A 16,337-nucleotide genomic window follows, 5' to 3' on the forward strand; every position below is an offset into this window, starting at 1 on the left:
TAAGGGTCTTTACATTTAGCTGAGAGATTCTCAGGGGGTTAAAAGCTGGAGGCTGTCAAACAAGGGAGGCATCCACTTAAATGAGGGAGATTTTAAATGACTCCTTTTGGCATTCTACAAAATTCTTCTTTGTAAGAGAAGTACGTTGTAAATAAAAATGCATTACATTAATTCCAAAAATGGTCTGGTTCTGCAGTCTAAAACTTTCAAAAGTTTGCCTGAGTAAAGACTCCAGGTTAAGGACCAAAAAGGATTTCTCCTTTCCAATTAGGATGACCAGATGTCCCGGTTTTATAGGGACAGCCCCAATATTTAGGGCTTTTTCTTATATAGGTGACTATTACTCCCCACCCCCTGTCCTGATTTTTCATACTTGCTATCTGGTCACCCCATTTCCAGCTGGCAGCACTATAATATGGGCCTTGAGGGCTGACTTAAAATTTGGTAATTGCTGACTAGACTACTACTATGCTGGGGCATTGCAGAACTCCTAGTACTCCTAACTTTTTGAGGAGCAATCTTTCTGAACACCAGGCCTAGCTGTGCTGTATGCTCTCTAGCCCTTTAACCTTAAAACTGCTTAACAGGTCTGAAAGAAGCATGTTTGCCATAGGTATGTTTGGCTGTCTTTCCCCTCTAGATAGGGAAAGTGTAGTTTAATTTTGACTGAAGAATCACTTCTAAAATAGTCATCAGGTAAAAATGTCCTGATCTCCAAACTATTTCCTGCTGTTAGCTGCTACCCACAAAGAAATTGGTTTAAAATGACAGGCTTAAGTGATCTCAAGGCTGAATGGCAATTAATGTAAATAGTTTAACAATATATAAATCACATCCAAAGTACTTGACGTGAACAGTTTTTTAATTAAACATTTGCCGTTGAACACAAAAATACCTACATTACAACAGAGAAGAAAAATGGAAAAGTCGTTTCGTTGTTTGCAATAGATTGTAACCAATTAGAGAAATGTGGTTAATATGTTCTGATATTTTTGTGCATTGAGAATTAATCACTATTACTTGCCTCTGCAGCAGCCATTAATGAACAACCGATTCTTAGAAAATTGTGTTAATTTCCTGTATGGCACTACTGGACAAATACATTTAGGCATGATAACGGGCTACACATGCTGATGAGACTGGATTTTTAATAGGATATGTTTTAATATAGCCCAGGTCACTTGTAAATGAAATGTTATTACCATTGTGTGGTCCAAAACACGTTAAGTGGCCTTGTGAAATAAGTGATCTCAGCTCACTTCTAATGGCCCAGTTTGGTTCTTAGTCAAGTCAAGAGTCCAAATAGGAATTGCAGGTATCCACATCACAGAATTTTCCATCATGTTTTGACGGCAGCGGACACTCTTATTTGTATCAACAGAAAGGTTCAGGAGAGTCTGAGTTAGGCCCTGATCCTGTACATGTGTAAACATTCTTCAATGAGATTACTCTCATGCTTAAAGATAAGCCCATTCATAAGTGTTTGGACGATTAGACAGAAGACTGAACTATTGTCAAGGTTGGTCCCTCCATGTTAGAATTAAGATCCACTGGTAATGCAGTGTGGGGGAGTCATCCCTGCTCTACCCGTTGTTCTATAGACAACTTTATTTTCTACCGCGATCATTCTGACCTCTTTCCCTGACATAAAACTGTGATTTAAAAACAATGACAAACACGTTAATATTTTTTGTTGCTTTGTTAATTGTGCTTCATTCAAAATGCATGGCTGGGGGGAAATCAATGTTTTGACAAAATAGAAAAGCACATTATAGTTTAAATATTTTTATTATTGTATATGCAGGGCTTGTTCAAATGAATGGCACATACTGTATTTTGGCACTGTATTTTCTCTGAACGTAGAGTCCACCTAGCAATTATCATTACATGAAAGCAATATACTTTTCAAAATATCTTCAATCAATTGTTGCACATATTAACCATAATGCATACATGATATCCTCTATATATCTAAGAAAGTCTATTTCACCAGTACAGATACAGGAAAAGGATACCTAGACTTCATGAAGATGGGTGCCCCTGTCTTGCAATAAGTTCTGTGCAGCCAGAACGTACACCCATGCAGAACGCATTGCAGGATGAGTCCCCCATGTTTGCGCATAGAAGTTGAAAAGTGTCACATGATCTAATAGAATAATTAGCATGAAATGCTTGGACCGTCCCATTCCCTCTCATTGAAAAATTGTTTTGGTAATTTTTATGTACACAATACTGTCTAAGGTAAAAGGAGTCTTAAAAGCTTTGGCCTGTTATTTTCTTATTCTTAGAGGGTATTAGAAACAATATAGAAAGTTGTTTTTTTAAAGAAACTCTTTAAACTCCCTGACTGTGTCATTCTAAATCTATACAATTGTATTTTTAAGCAATACAGAACTAGAGTTCTTTGAGAAAATTAACAAAATAATGTATGAAAGAGAATGATTGAATGTAATCGAATTAGGCTTGCAAACACTTTTGATAAACAATCTCAAACTTTTGTGGAAGGACATTACTGAGCCAATGTCTTTAATTGCATTTGGCCAAACTTGCTTTCGAATAGAATTGGGTTTTGTGATACAGAAGATTTACCCCCAGCTACAGTAATATAGACTTGGCTTGCTTTTTAAGTCATATCATGGTTTTGGATCTAAAAATGATTAGGAAATAGGAAGCAGTTCTCAGGGTTGAAAGAATTTGATGGTGAGATACCCCATGTATATTTAGGTTTCAGAGTAGCAGCCGTGTTGGTCTGTATTTGCAAAAAGAAAAGGAGTACTTGTGGCACCTTAGAGACTAACCAATTTATTTGAGCATAAGCTTTCGTGAGCTACAGCTCACTTCATCGGATGCATATGCTCAAATAAATTGGTTAGTCTCTAAGGTGACACTAGTACTTCTTTTCTTTTCATGTATATTTACTGTTTTTAGAATATAAATGAGGAAAAGTGTACTTCTCTGAATGCAGGAATGCTTTCTATTATAGACTCATAGACTTTAAGGCCAGAAGGGATCATCATGATCATCTAGTTGACCTGCACATCACCTCTCCCACTCACTCCCGAAATAGGCTCATCACCTCTGACTGTGTTACAGAAGTCCTCAAATCATGATTTAAAGACTTCAAATTACTGAGGGTTTGTCTACACTAGCACTTTACAGCGCTGCAACTTTCTCACTCAGAGGTGTGAAAAAACACCGCCCTGAGCGCAGCAAGTTTCAGCACTGTAAAGTGCCAGTGTAGACAGTGCACCAGCACTGGGAGCCGGGCTCCCAGCACTGGTAGCTACGCCCCTTGTGGAGGTGGGTTTTTTTAGAGCGCTGGGAAAGTTCTCTCCCAGCGCTCTGCCGCGACTACAGAAGCCACGTTAAAGCGCTGCCGCGGCAGCACTTTAACATTGCCAGTGTAAATTAGCCCTCAGAATCCACCATTTACAATAGTTTAAAACTGCAAGTGACTCCATGCTGTAGAGGAAGGCAAAAACAAAAAACCCAACCAAACACCCCAGGGTCTCTGCCAATCTGATTTGGGGGGAAATTCCTTCCTGACCCCAAATAATGTCATGATCATGTTGGCAAGACCCACCAGCCAGACGCCTCAGAAAGAATTCTCTGTAGTAATTCAGAGCCCTCCCCATCCAGTGCCCCATCACCGGCTGTTGGAGATATTTGCTGCTAGCAGTCGCAGATCGGCTGCATGCCATTATAGACAGTCTTATCATCCCCTCCATAAACGTATCAAGATCAGTCTTGAAGCCAGTTAGCTATTTTGCCCCCACTGTTCCCCTTGGAAAGCTGTTCCAGAGTTTCACTCCTCTGATGGTTAGAAACTTTTGTCTAATTTCAAGCCGAAACTTATTGATGGCCAGTTTATATCCATTTGTTCTTGTGTCCATACTAGCGCTTAATTTAAATAACTCCTCTCCCTCCCTGGTATTTATTCCTCTGATGTATTTATAGAGAGCAATCATATCTCCCCTCATCTTCCTTTTGGTTAGGCTAAACAAGCCAAGCTCTTAAAGTCTGCTTCCATAAGGGCTCATCCTAGTAGCCCTTCTCTGTATTTGTTTCAGTTTGAATTAATCTTTCTTAAACATGAGATATCAGAATAGCACACAATATTCCAGATGAGGTCTCACCAGTGATTTGTATAGTGGTGCTAACACTTCCCTCTCGCTAGAAATAACTTGCCTGATGCATCCTAGGACTGCAGTAGCTTTTTTCATGGCCTCATCACATTGGTGGCTCATATTCATATGATCAACCAGTACATCAGTCTTTCTCCTACTTTGTCACTTCCAACTGTTATGTCCTCATCTTACAGCAAAAATTCTTGTTGTTAGTCCCTAAGTGCATGAACTTGACCTTTGCACTATTAAATTTCATTCCATTGCTATTACTCCAGTTTTCAAGGTCATCCAGATCTTGTATGATATTCCAGTCCTCCAGTGTATTGGCGATACCTTCCAACTCTATGTCACCCACAATTTTTTATTAGCACACTCCTACTTTTTGTGCCAATGTCATTAATAAAAATGTTAAATAAGATTGGTCCCAAGACCGATCCATGGGAAACTCCACTAGTAACCTCCCTCCAGCCCAACAGTTCATCTTTCAGTATGATCCGTTGTAATCACCCCTTTAACCATTCCTTGTCCATCTTTCAATTCTCATCGTAATCCCCATCTTTTCCAATTTAACTGATAATTTCCCATGTGGAACTGTATCAAATGCCTTACTTTAATCCAGGTAGATTACATCTACTGCATTTCCTTTGTTTAAAAAAATCAGTTATCTTCTCAAAAAAAGAGATCAGGTTGGTCTGCCTGATCTATCTTTTGTAAAATCATGTTTTATTTTATCCCAATTACCATTTACCTCTATGTCCTTAACTACTTTCACTTTTAAAATTTGTCTTCTAAATCTGATATTGTTCAATGTATTAACGATTGAATATCTTAAAGATTGTAATCTGGACATTTGCCAGTGACACCCAAATTATTTAAACTACTCTAGTTATGAGGGATTGTGAGGAAATATTTAAGCAGCTGGGTGGCTGGGTTCCCATGATGGCAGATGAAACTCAGCATTGACAACTGGAAGGCGATATACTATGGAAGAAATAAATTAAACTACTGAAACAGACTGATGGGTTCTGAATTAACCTCTCAGGAAAAACATCTAGGTGTAATCATGAACATTTAATGAACGTGTCTGCTCAATGAGCAGCAGCAATCCAACAAGCAAATAAAATGCTGGAATGTATTAAGAAAGAGTCAGGGAATAGCACGGTAAAAAATGTAATGGCATTATATAAACTAGTGGTATAGTCTCACCTGACATGTTATATTTAGTTATGGTTGTCTCATCTCAAAATGCATATATCTGAAATAGGAAAGTTCTATACAGGGGCAAGAGGAATGGTTAGATGCACAGTAAAAGGGGCTTGTATAACAGATAAGACCTTTAAAACGTGTATCTGTATTAGTTTGTCAAGGAGTTAAGAAGGAATGTGCTAAAAGTATATGGAGGTATAATAATCAATGTGGGCTAATCAAATGGTATAATTAGTGACTTAGATGTACAACGTTATACAAAAAATGCCTGGCCTTAGCTTTGGCTTTTGCCTAAAATAAAAATCCAATTCAATTAAAAGTAGAACTAGCAGATACTCCAGACCCAGAAGCCTCAAATAACCAACAAAACCAACCAAACTAGGAGGAGTGGTAGATACGCTGGAGGGCAGGGATAGGATACAGAGGGACCTAGACAAATTGGAGGATTGGGCCAAAAGAACTCTAATGAGGTTCAATAAGGATAAGTGCAGGGTCCTGCACTTAGGACGGAAGAACCCAATGCACAGCTACAGACTAGGGACCGAATGGCTAGGCAGCAGTTCTGCGGAAAAGGACCTAGGGTGACAGTGGACGAGAAGCTGGATATGAGTCAGCAGTGTGCCCTTGTTGCCAAGAAGGCCAATGGCATTTTGGGATGTATAAGTAGGGGCATTGCCAGCAGATCGAGGGACGTGATCGTTCCCCTCTATTCGACACTGGTGAGGCTTCATCTGGAGTATTGTGTCCAGTTTTGGGCCCCACACTACAAGAAGGATGTGGATAAATTGGAGAGAGTCCAGCGAAGGGCAACAAAAATGATTAGGGGTCTGGAACACATGACTTATGAGGAGAGGTTGAGGGAACTGGGATTGTTTAGTCTGCAGAAGAGAAGAATGAGGGGGGGATTTGATAGCTGCTTTCAACTACCTGAGAGGTGGTTCCAGAGAGGATGGTTCTAGACTATTCTCAGTGGTAGAAGAGGACAGGAGGAGTAATGGTCTCAAGTTCAAGTGGGGGAGGTTTAGGTTGGATATTAGGAAAAACTTTTTCACTAGGAGGGTGGAGAAACACTGGAATGTGTTACCTAGGGAGGTGGTAGAATCTCCTTCCTTAGAAGTTTTTAAGGTCAGGCTTGACAAAGCCCCTGGCTGGGGTGATTTAATTGGGGATTGGTCCTGCTTTGAGCAGGGGGTTGGACTAGATGACCTCCTGAGGTCCCTTCCAACCCTGATATTCTATGATTCTATGAACAATTATAAAAACCAAGCCCAATGATGCTCCCCATCCCCACACAAACATTGGCCCCCAACAAAATCCTTTCTCTCCCCAAACATAGGTAAGCTATTCTGAACAAATCTGGGCTATTTCAGACTAAGGGAGCATATGTTCCACAGCTGAGGTCTTCCCTCAGAAAACACCCTGCTGTCTCAAGTGCTTCCTCACAAGTATCTCCATTGATCACAACTGCGACAGCATGTGGAGAAAACTGGGCTGTCAAGCAGGCAGGTCTTAAGTTGTTCAGGGCTTTCTAGTTCAAGACCAACACCTTAAATTCTACCCAGAAACCAATAGAAAGCCAGCACAAACAGACTCCAGATTGCTAGTACTGTTAAGATATACTGCTTATTCAGCAGGCTGTTGCATTTTTTACCAACTTCAGTTCTGGGTTGGTTTAAGATCTAGCCCCATGTAGAACAGGTAACCATAATCAAATCCTGAGATGAAAAAGGCCTCGATCACATTCACAGAATTTATATTTGAAAGAACTAATCATAACTGATTACTGTCACCTAGAATCCTACTTTCGACATCTCCGACTCAAAGAATATTTCCAACACACCTCTAAACAACATACTAACCCACAGAATCCTTCCTACCAAGACTAGAAAAAGAAGGATTCTGTGTGGACCCCTCCTGAAGGTCGAAACAACAGACTGGACTTCTACATAGAGTGCTTCCGTTGATGTGCATGGGCTGAAATTGTGGAAAAGCAGCATCACTTGCCCCATAACCTAAGCCGTGCTGAACACAATGCCATCCACAGCCACAGGAACAACTCTGACATCATAATCAAAAAGGCTGATAAAGGAGGTGCTGATGTCATCATGAATAAGTTGGAATATGAATAGGAGGCTGCAAGGCAGCTCTCTAACTCCACATTCTACATGCCATTATCCTCTGATCCCACAGAGGATTACCAAAAGAAACTACACCATCTGCTCAAGAAACTCCCTCAAAAAGCACAGGAACAGATCTGTGCAGACACATGCCTAGAACCCCGACCAGGGGTATTCTATCTGCTTCCCAAGATCCATAAACCTAGGAATCCTGGATGCGCCATCATCTCACGCATTGGCACCCTAACTGCAGGATTGTCTGGCTACGTGGACTCTCTCCTCAGGCCCTACGCTACCAGCACTCCCAGCTATCTTCGAGACACCACTGACTTCCTGAGGAAACTACAATCCATCGGTGATCTTCCAGAAAACACCATCCTGGACACTATGGATGTAGAAGCCCTCTACACCAACATTCTACACAAAGATGGACTACAAGTTATCAGGAAGAGTATCCCCAGTAATGTCACAGCAAACCTGGTGGCTGACCTTTGTCCTCACCCACAACTATTTCAGATATGGGGACAATATATCCCTTCAAGTCAGTGGCACTGCTATGGGTACCCGCATAACCCCACAGTATGCTAACATTTTTATGGCTGACTTAGAACAACGCTTCCTTAGCTCCCGTCCCCTAACACCCCTACTCTACTTGCGCTACATTGATGACACCTTTATCTGAACCCATGGAAAAGAAGCCCTTGAGGAATTCCACCATGATTTCAACAATTTCCATCCCACCATCAACCTCAGCCTAGACCAATTCACACAAGCGGTCCATTTCCTGGACACTACTGTGCTAATAAGCGATGGTCACATAAACACCACCCTATACCAGAAACCTACTGACCACTATACTTACCTACATGCTTCCAACTTCCATCCAGGACACACCACATGATCCATTGTCCACAGCCAAGCTCTAAGATACAACCGCATTTGCTCCAATCCCTCAGACAGAGACAAACACCTACAAGATCTCTATCAACCATTCTTGAAACTACAGTACCCACCTGCTGAAGTGAAAAAACAGATTGACAGAGCCAGAAGAGTACCCAGAAGTCACCTACTACACGACAGGCCCAACAAAGAAAATAACAGAACGCCACTAGCTATCACCTTCAGCCCCCAACTAAAACCTCTCCAGCGCATCATCAAAGATTTACAGCCTATCCTGAAAAATGATCCCTCACTCTCACAGGTCTTGGGAGACAGACCAGTCCTCACTTACAGACATCCCCCCAACCTGAAGCAAATACTCACCAGCAACCACACAACAAAGACACTAACCCAGGAACCTATCCTTCCAACAAAGCCCAATGCCAACTTTGTCTACATATTTATTCAAGTGACACCATCATAGGACCTAATCACATTAGCCAAGCCATCAGGGGCTTGTTCACCTGCACATCTACCAATGTGATATATGCCATCATGTGCCAGCAATTCCCCTCTGCCATGTACATTGGCCAAACCAGACAGTCTCTGTGCAAAAGAATAAATGGACACAAATCTGACATCAGGAATCATAACATTCAAAAACCGGTAGGAGAACACTTCAACCTGTCTGGCCACTCAGTAAAAGATTTAAGGGTGGCAATTTTGCAACAGAAAAGCTTCAAAAACAGACTCCAGTGAGAAACTGCTGAGCTTGAATTAATATGCAAATTAGACCATTAACTTGGGTTTGAATAGAGACTGGGAGTGGCTGGGTCATTACACATATTGAATCTATTTCCTTAAGTTAAGTATCCTCACACCTTCTTGTCAACTGTCTAAATGGGCCATCTTGATTATCACTACAGAAGTTTTTTTCTCCTGCTGATAATAGCTCATTTTAACTAATTAGCCTCTCACAGTTTTTATGGTAACTTCCAACTTATCTGTATGTGTGTATGTATATATATAATCTCTCCTTACTATATGTTCCATTCTGTGCATCCTGTGAAGTGGGCTGTAGCCCACGAAAGCTTATGCTCTAATAAATTTGTTAGTCTCTAAGGTGCCACAAGTACTCCTGTTCTTTTAGCCTAGCTGCTGGAGATTTTAAGAGTGACATCTGGTATCAAACCTCATGTTTACAGGGATAACTTGATCACTAGTGGGATCCAGAAATGAATGTTTTCCCCCTTTTGGTAAAGATATATATCATTACGCAATGGACCAGGTGCTTGAGGATTTACACAAACCTGAGGAGTATTGGGCATAGACCACTCTTAGTGGCAGGAGAGTGGATTACATAGGAGTAATGGTGTAGTAGTCCAGTGGATCCCAAGTGGCTCTTTAATGTGTCTCCTGCAGCTTATAGAGTCATAGACTTTAAGGTCAGAAGGGACCATTATGATCGTCTAGTGTGACCTCCTGCACAACGCAGGCCACAGAATCTCACCCACCCACTCCTGTAATAAACCCCTAACCTATGTCTGAGCTATTGAAGTCCTAAAATCATGGTTTAAAGACTTCGAAGTGCAGAGAATCCTCCAGCAAGTGACCCATGCCCACGCTGCAGAGGAAGGCGAAAAATCCCCAGAGCCTCTGCCAATCTTCCCTGGAGGAAAATTCCTTCCCAACCCGAAATATGGAGATCAGCTAAACCCTGAGCATGTGGGCAAGACTCACCAGCCAGACACCCAGGAAAGAATTCTCTGTAGTAACTCAGATCCCACCCCATCTAACATCCCATCACAGGCCATTGGGCATATTTACCGTTAATAGTCAAAGATCAATTAATTGCCAAAATTAGGCTTACGATTCCCTCCCTAAACGGCTCACATCATACGATTCCCTCCCTAAACTTATCAGGCTTAGTCTTGAAGCCAATTAGTCTTTTGCCCCCACTGCTCCCTTGGAAGGCTGTTCCAGAACTTCACTCCTCTAATCGTTAGAAACCTTCATCTAATTTCAAGTCTAAATTTCCTGATGGCCAGCTTATATTCATTTGTTCTTGTGCCCACATTGGTACAATAGTTCCTTTCCCTCCCTGGTATTTATCCCTCTGATATATTTATAGAGAGCAATCATATCTTCCCTCAGCCTTCTTTTGGTTAGGCTAAACAAGCCAAGCTCTTTGAGTCTCCTTTCATAAGACAGGTTTTCCATTCCTTGGATCATTCTAGTAGCCCTTCTCTTTACCTGTTCCAGTTCATCCAATTCATCCTCCTTAAACATGTAAGACCAGAACTGCACACAGTATTCCAGATGAGGTCTCACCAGTGCCTTGTATAACAGTACTAACACTTCCTTATCGCTACTGGAAATACCTCGCCAGATGCATCCCAAGACCGCATTAGCTTTTTTCACAGCCATATCACATTGGCGGCTCATAGTCATCCTGAGATCAACCATTACACTGACGTCCTTCTCCTCTTCTGTTACTTCCAACTGATGAGTCCCCAGCTTATAACAAAAATTCTTGTTATTAATCCCTAAATGCATGACCTTGCACTTTTCATTATTAAATTTCATCCTATTACTATTACTCCAATTTACAAGGTCATCCAGATCTTCCTGTATGATATCCCGGTCCTCCTCTGTATTGGCAATACCTCCCAGCTTTGTGTCATCCACAAACTTTATTAGCACACTCCCACTTTTTGTGCCAAGGTCAGTAATAAAAAGATTAAATAAGATTGGTCCCAAAACCGATCCCTGAGGAACTCCACTAGTAACGTCCCTCCAGCCTGACAGTTCACCTTTCAGTATGACCCTTTGTAGTCTCCCCTTTAACCAGTTCCTTATCCACCTTTCAGTTTTCATATTGATCCCCATCTTTTCCAATGTAGGTAATAATTCTCCATGTGGAACCGTATCAAATGCCTTACTAAAATCGAGGTAAATTAGTTTCACTGTGTTTCCTTTGTCTAAAAAATCTGTTACCTTCTCAAAGAAGGAGATCAGGTTGGTTTGGCATGATCTACCTTTTGTAAAACCATGTTGTATTTTGTCCCAATTACCATTGACCTCAATGTCCTTAACTGTTTTCTCCTTCAAAATCTTTTCCAAGACCTTGCATACTACAGATTTCAAACTAACAGGCCTGTAGTTACCTGGATCACTTTTTTTCCCTTTCTTAAAAATAGGAACTATGTTAGCAATTCTCCAGTCATACAGTACAACCCCTGAGTTTACAGATTCATTAAAAATTCTTGCTAATGGGCTTGCAATTTCATGTGCCAGTTCCTTTAATATTCTTGGATGAAGATTATTACCCCCCTCCCCCCAATTTAGTCCCATTAAGCAGTTCGAGTTTGGCTTCTACCTTGGATGTGGTAATATCTACCTCCATACCCTCATTCCCATTTGTCAGCCTACCATTATCCCTAAGCTCCTCATTAGCCTCATTAAAGACTGAGGCAAAGTATTTGTTTAGATACTGGGCCATGCCTAGATTATCCTTAACCTCCACTCCATCCTCAGTGTTTAGCAGCCCCACTTCTTTCTTTGTTTTCTTATTTATATGGCTATAGAACCTTTTACTATTGGTTTTAATTCCCTTTGCAAGGTCCAACTCTATATGGCTTTTGGCCTTTCTCACTTTATCCCTACATGTTCTGACCTCAATAAGTAGCTTTCCTTGCTAATCCCTCCGATCTTTCACTCGGTGTAGGCTTTCTGCTTTTTCTTAATCACCTCTCTTGAGATGCTTGTTCATCCAGCTTGGTCTACAACTCCTGCCTATGAATTTTTTCCCCTTTCTTGGGATGCAGGCTTCTGATAGTTTCTGCAACTTTGACTTGAAGTAATTCCAGCCCTCCTCCACCTTTAGATCCACAAGTTCTTCAGTCCAATCCACTTCTCTAACTAATTTCCTTCATTTTTTTAAGTTAGCCCTTTTGAAACCAAAAACCCTAGTCAGAGATCTATTTTTGTTTATCCTTCCATTTAGTTTGAACTGAATTAGCTCATGATCGCTCAAACCAAGGTTGTCCCCTACAACCATTTCTTCTACGAGGTCTTCACTACTCAACAAAACCAAACCTAAAATGGCATCCCCTCTTTTTGGTTTAGCAACTACTTGGTGAAGGAATCCATCAGCTATCGCATCCAGGAAAATCTGAGCCCTATTATTATTACTAGTGCTAGTCCTCCAGTCTATATCTGGGAAGTTAAAGTCTCCCATGATCACACAATTCCCATTAGTATTTACTTCGTTAAAAACATTAAAGAGGTCTCTATCCATATCCAAATCAGATCCTGGAGGTCTATAGCACACCCCAATCACTATCCCAGAGGAGGTTCTAGTAGCTTTCTTCCCCGATGTGATTTTTGCCCAGATAGACTCTGTCTTATCCATTCCATCACTTTTTATTTCTTTACAGTCTACCACATCATTGATATACAATGTGTGATACAGCATGGCCAGAAGGCAGCTGGAGAGTGTTAGAAGGAAGCCTTATTCCATGTAGAGGGAAGAAAGTTTGCTATAGATTAATTAAAGCACCTGAAGCCAATTGGAGTACCTGAAGCCAGTCGCCTGATAAAACCCCCCTGCTTCAATCAGACAAGGGAAGGAGTTGAAGCAGAGTGGATTGGTGTTGGAGCAGAGAGCAGTTTGGAGGGAAGCAGAGGAGAGTTTGGAGAAGTGCTGCAGTGGGCTAAGAAGACCCAAGACCCTAGGTAAAGGGACACCTGGTTTGTGCAGAGGGAGGGCAGGAACCCCACAAGCTGAAGGGCAGGAGAGGGAAGTAGCCCAGGGGAAGGAACCACTAGTTCAAGTGGTTTACCGCTATCCCTCGGGCCGCTAGGAGTAGAGGGCAGTCCCGGGTCCCTCCCTCTCCACTCCCCTTCTCTAGGACACAAGTGGGGCAGTTAATACCCCAGTTCAGGGGCGAGAAACAGTGCCCTGAACCCTCCCCAAGAAGAGAAAGTGCGAGACCCATCAAAGTAGTGCCGGCAATTTGTCACACGTGGTGTCAAGTGTGGGATCTACGCACTGGGGACTTAAACCAGGGTTAGCCAAAACCCTCCCATCCCTAAGGTGGACGACGTGGTCAAGGCCCTAATACAAGCCATTGCAGACCAGCAGGAGGTTACCCGGGTCCAAGCAACCGCCCAACAGAAGAGGATTCGGATGCAGCAGGAGACTAATCGTCTGTTGATGAGTCAGGCTGCCCAGGACTGAGCCCTGCTGCAAGAGCTGATGAACCAGATGAAGACCCTTATGAAGCTGAACCGCAACTGCGATAGGACCCGGACCATATGGGCCAGCCACTGCCTACAGAAAATGACACAGGAGACTGATGTGGAGGCATACCTCCTGGCTTTTGAAAGAGCAGCCCTGCAGGAGACCTGGCCCCGAGATCAGTGGTCTGGTATCCTCGCCCCATTCCTGTGTGGGGAGGCCCAGAAGGTCTACTATGATATGGCCGCGGAGACTGCAGCAGATTACCCCCAGCTGAAGGCAGAGATCCTGTCCAGATCCCGAGTAATGACGGTGTTGCGAGCCCAGAGGTTCCATGAGTGGCAGTATATGGAGGACAAGACACCCGGATCGCAGTTGTTTGACCTGATCCACCTGTCCTGGAAATGGCTGCGCCCTGAAGCCCTCAGCTCTGAGAAGATGATTGAGTTCCTGGTACTGGACCGGTATATGAGGGGGCTACCACCAGGCCTCTGGACTTGGGTTGGTCAGAATGATCCCTCCACCTATGATGGTCTTCCTCGTGGAAAGACAGCTGGCAGCCCGCAAACTGTTCCAGACCCCAGGGGGTGAGACATGGCAAACCAGGAAGCCAGTCCAAAACCCAAGGCCCCGGACTGTCGAGAACTCCAGGAGAACCATAACTGGGAGGAAAGACACTGAGGAATGGCCCGAGGGCAAGAAGGGACCTGGGGGTTTGGGAATAGAGGGCTGGGCTGGCCGGCCAAAGAGCCCCAGGCAGGGGGCGGCAACTGGAATAAGGGGGCAGTGTTACAGGTGTGGGGAATTGGGGCATATAGAAGCCCAATCCCCCAACAGGAAAGAGCCTATACAATGTAATTTGGGGGATCACAGGGAGCAATGTGGCCTAATTGGCCTGGTAGGGGTCGCAATGACCTCACGTAGGTATACAAGATCAGTAAAAATGAATGGAATTGAAACCATAGCATTAGTAGGCTCCGGGAGTGCTGTCACACTGGTCTCGGGGAAGTTGGTGGGGCAAGACCAACTAACCCCAGCCAAAAACACAGGGGTAACGTGCGTTCATGGCACCGTAAATTTCTACCCCACAATGCCGGTATGGATTGTGATACAGGGGAATACTACCAGTGTCACTGCAGGGGTGGTCCACAGGCTCCTGAACCCGGTCTTAATTGGTAAGGACTTCCCTGGGTTTGAGAGCTTACTCTCCCCAATAGAGCCAGGGGAAGGTAGCAACCCCCGGGCTGAGACGGAGGCACCTGCAGATAGCCTCACCTCAGTGTTTGCCGAATTTTCCACAGAGTTATTCTCATCCCCTAGAAAACCCTGAAAGTCTAGGTGAGAAAGGAGGGCAGATAAAAGATTAGGGACCAGGATTCTAGCAGAGAACCAGAAAGCCTCCCTTGTTGGTAGGTGAACCCGTTCAGGAGGCCAGGAGATAATTCAGGCCAGTGAGGACTCAGAGGCGGTTCCTAGCCCAAGTAGGGGCAACCCAGGGGGCAGAGTATAAACAGGCCGCCTGGAATTAGGTCAGATTGGTACCGAACGTGAGAATTTTGGGTAGGACCAAGCCAATGACCCACTATGTGTGAATGTGAGGGAGGAGGTAGTGGAGGTAAATGGTGTACCCGTGGAAGGAAAGACCAAAGGCCCAAGGCCATATTATGTGCTCAAACGCGATCTGTTGTACAGGATAGCACAAATACGAGGGGAAGAAGTAGAGCAACTCTTAGTCCCACGGAAACACACAAGGGCAGTACTAGAGTTAGCTCACAGTCATCTATTTGGGGGACATCTAGGAATAGACAAGACACTGGATAGAGTCCTAAGAAGGTTTTATTGGCCAGGAATATGTGCAGAGGTCCAGCGCTATTGTGCCTCCTGCCCGGAATGCCAGTTGCATAGCCCCTGACCTCACTTGCGGTCCCCATTAGTACCTTTGCCTATTATTGAAGTCCCTTTAAAGAGGATAGCAATGGATATAGTGGGGCCACTGGAAAGATCGGCACGGGGCCACAGAAACATACTAGTCATCCTTGACTATGCCACGCGGTATCCAGAAGCCATTCCTTTAAGAAACCCCACATCCAGGGCAATAGCAAAAGAACTACTCCAGGTTTTTGCCAGAGTGGGCATCCCTAAGGAGATCCTGACAGACCAAGGAGCCCCGTTCATGTCAAAATTAAAGAAAGACTTATGTACCCTACTCCGCATCCAGGCCATACGGACCTCAGTCTACCATCCACAAAGAGATGGACTGGTCAAGCGGTTTAACCGTATCCTTAAAAGTATGATCCGGAAGGTGGTAGCACAGGACGGAAAAAACTGAGATACCCTTCTACTGTATCTAATGTTTGCTTTCGAGGAAGTCCCCCAGGCGTCCACTGGTTTCTTTCCCTTTGAACTACTATACGGACACCTCCCACGTGGAATATTAGATATTGCCAAGGAAGATTGGGAAGAACAACCCAACCCAGGAAAGAATGTCATCGAGCACGTGACACAGATGAGAGAACGAATAACTCGAATAACCCCTATAGTACGAGAACATTTGGAAAAAGCACAAGAGGCCCAGCGGACGTATTACAACCGTTGGGCGAAAGTACAGAGATTTCAGCCCCGGGAACAGGTAATGGTGCTAGTACTGACAGCAGAAAGCAAACTCCTAGGCAGCTGGCATGGACCATATGAGATAGTGGAAGCCATTGGGGAGGTAGACTATAAGGTCAGACAATCAGACCGCCGAAGGCCAGAGCAAATCTACCA

Source organism: Lepidochelys kempii, chromosome 7 (assembly GCF_965140265.1).
Source record: "Lepidochelys kempii isolate rLepKem1 chromosome 7, rLepKem1.hap2, whole genome shotgun sequence".
NCBI lineage: Eukaryota > Metazoa > Chordata > Testudines > Cheloniidae > Lepidochelys > Lepidochelys kempii.